Consider the following 4,073-nt stretch of genomic DNA (forward strand, 5'->3'; position numbering starts at 1 on the left):
ACCTTAGGATTAATATTATAAACCTAAGGGACTAATAAATACAATGGATTAATACTAAAAACCCAAGGGATTATAACCCAAGGGAATAATATTAAACCCAAGGGTTTAATATTATAAACCCAAGGTATATAAACCCTAAGATAAATATTAAAAACCCTAAAATAAACATGGTCGACTATTGTGACAATGGTTGATTTTCATATTGACACAATCTTTGTCAATGCGATGTTGGACCCTGATTAAACATGATTGATTTTCATATTGAGAAAATATTTGTCGCAGTGTGATGTTGGACCATGGATGACCATGGTTGATTTTCATATTGAGACAATCTTTGTCCCAATGTGACGTTGTACCATGTTTGACCATGGATGACCATGGTTTTCATAATGTGACATTGGACCAAGAGACCATCTTCGTCACAATGTGACCATGATTATTGACCATGGTTGACCATGATTAAGAATGGTTGATTTTCACATTGAGACATCTTTGTGACAATGGGATGTTGGACCATGGTTGATTTTCATATTGACCATGGTTGACCACAATTGACCATGATTGATTTTCATTTGAGACAATATTTGTCACAATGCAACATTTGACCATGGTATACCATGATTGAAGATGGTTGACATGGTTGATTTTCATATTGAGACAATAATTCTTATAATGTGATGTTGGACCATGTTTGACCATGAATGGCCATGGTTGACGATGATTGACCATGGTTGATTATCATATTGAGACAATCTTTATCACAATTTGACGTTGGACAAAGAGACAATCTTCGTTACAATGTGAACATGATTATTGACTATGGTTGACCATAGTTGACAATGATTGACCATAGTTGACAATGATTGACCATGGTTGATTTTCACATTGAGACAATCTTCGTCAAAATGCGACATTGAAACATGGTTGACCATGGTCGACAATGGTCGACCATGGTCGACAATGGTTGACAATGGTCGACCATGGTCGACAATGGTCGACCATGGTTGATTTTCATGTTGAGACAGTTCTTTCACAATGTGATGTTGGACCATGGCTGACCATGATTGACGATGGTTGATTTTCATATTGACCATGGTTGACCATGATTGACCATGGTTGAGCGTAATTGACCATGATTGATTTTTATAAACGATCTATGTGAATGCAACGTTTGAATAAATATTATAAACCCTAAAATAAACATGGTTGTCCATCGTTGACCATGGTTGATTTTCATATTCCCATAATCTTTGTCACAATGCGACATTGGACCATGGTTGGCCATGATTGATTTTCATATTGAGACAATATTTGTCACAATGCGACGTAGGACCATGGTTGATTTTCATATAGAGACAATCTTTGTCACAATGCAACATTGGACCATGGTTGACCATGAATGATATAGATTTGTATGCATTAATTATTAATGTGACAAATCCATATAAGTTTTTTGAAAATAAGTATTGATAAAATATCATTGAAATAATAAGCTTTATACCAATTGCAACGATAGTTATATATGAAGACATTCATGCGTTAAGTAATGAAACCATATATAATTAAAATGAAAATCTTATGGAAAAAATGTAAATATTATTGTTAACTTTTGCGAAAATTAATAAGTGTGAAAATTTTAATATGTCATTTTTTCTTTTAAAAAATTTATTATCAACAAATATAAATTGAATCTAAATTAATTTTAAACATGGTATATGTTATTAAATTTTTTTGTAGCTAGGTCATATATATATATATATGGTTAATTTATATCTTTGATTTTTTTTACATGAATACAACATCATGAGTATTAGTAATAGGGAAACTAATAATAACAATTTTGAAGAAATGAGAAGTGTACAGAGAGGGTTAAAAAATAAAGATTAAATCAGCTTAGATCCATCTAACTTCGGATTTATCATACACTGAGAGGGATCAAATCCCTCCATGTGCAAACATTTCCTCAAGTTCTACACACCAAAAAAGAGGTTTGCACATGGAGGGATTTGATCCCTCTCAGTGGTTTACACATTAAGAGATTTGATACTTCTCGGTGCATGATAGATCCTCAGTTAGATAGATCCATTGAAGGTTATTTATACAAAAGCACAGAATTATTTATACAAAAGTACATAGTAAAGTGTGCAAGGAATAGGACATGAAAGATTGTGTACACAACCATAACCATCCATAAGGAAAAGAACATGACTTATGTGGAGAAAGGTTTTATGCAAAGTACAAGAAAAGAGTTTTGAAAAAAGAATCTTTGCATAGCATAAGGGATCTCATCTAAATTATTAAAAAGACTAAGTATTGTGTCAAACATGGAATTTTTTTAACATATAATGAAACTATAAACATACAATGTATTATGAAATGAAAAGGGAAAGTGGAGTTGGGAGATTTACATACATCTGGTTAAAATTAGAAACCAAAGGTCATACATAAATGGATTAATACATGTATATATTGGTTATTTGTGTTCTTCACAATCTTGGAAATGATTCTACTAATCAAACTATATTTTTTAATGTGGAGACGAATATTTTTATCACTACAAAATTATAGTGTTTTCTTGGCATTCATGTTTGATTAGCAAATTTTATTAATTTAGCTTCTACATAAAGTTTAGGTCTTGTTGTATAGAGTATTAGAATCAAACTATATTTTTTAATGTGGAGACGAATATTTTTATCACTACAAAATTATAGTGTTTTCTTGGCATTCATGTTTGATTAGCAACTTTTATTAATTTAGCGTCTACATAAAGTTTAGGTCTTGTTGTATAGAGTATTTACAAGACTATGAATGCATGGTGGTGAGATATGCTATACCATAGACTTTCGATGACAAAAATCTCTAGCTTGCAAGTGATTTTACTATATTTTTTTTCTTAACACATATTTGTGGGCACTTATTTCATGAATTTCATATTTATGAGATTAGATATTACTTTTTTAGGCTTTTAATTCTATTTTATGTCATGTTTATTTGAGTTGTGGGGCTTTTATATGCTTAATGAAATTCTATCTAGAGATTTTATGAAAGTATGTGAGCATTTTATATTTATAAGATTATATGTTGGATTTTTGGGCTTTTTATTCTACTTATGTCATAAATATATGTTGGTTTTTTGGGCCTTTTATTCTATTTATGTCATATTTATTTGAGTTGGGGGGATTTTATATGCTTAATGAAACTCTATTTAAGGATTTTATGAAAGTATGTGAGATTGTTGCATTGAAATAAGTTGTTAGTGAGCAACTTAATGATTCTTATGATTGTTACCAGCAATTAGTTGAATACCTCCAGTGAGATTTGGAATTGAATGAATATCCTGCACGCATGAATATAGCAGCTACAATTATATAGTTACACGTATGATCATAGATCAGTGAAGACATGGTATGCTCTGGAGTCAATAACCATGAACCGGAACGCTACCACAGTTGCTATCACGGATAACAAGGCGAAAAAACATACATTCGCCCAATGCCACATCTTCCCTAATGAACTCAAATCCTTTCCCTTCACTTTAATATACATATGATTTTCCAACACAAATGTTAATGGTATCATTCTCACTGTGCCAATAATATTCATAAAATCACCCACAAATGGAAGCAGAGCCCCAACAAGTGTGGGCGCTGTCAGATATGTCCCTCAAGCCAACACCCTCACTATCCAATTGCGAACAGAATACACACCTTTGTTTCTCCTTCTGAATTTTGTATCCAGAAACTCGTACATGGGGCTTCCACATATCTACAACCATTCCATTAGGGTTTATAACCTGGAATGGTATTTTGGGTGGCAAAGCAGTATTGAGAGTTTTGGCTCTGATTCCACAAATCGGAGGACATGTAGCAGCGAAGGAGTGTGGGGAAACCGCTTTATCGAGCGGTTAACCCCTGTGTGTCTTGTCAACCCGAAATCTATCGTGAACCGTTGGATCTTTCGGGAGAAGATCAACGGCAGAGAAGTAATAAATTTTGGGAGAGCATTTAAAAAAAAGACCAGAACCTTCTTTTTTCTACGCGCTAGTCATATCATTAAACGAAACTTTTCTATAC

This window comes from Pinus tabuliformis, chromosome J (assembly GCF_031772625.1).
Source record: "Pinus tabuliformis cultivar Carrire ecotype Pingquan chromosome J, CPIR1, whole genome shotgun sequence".
Lineage (NCBI taxonomy): Eukaryota > Viridiplantae > Streptophyta > Pinopsida > Pinales > Pinaceae > Pinus > Pinus tabuliformis.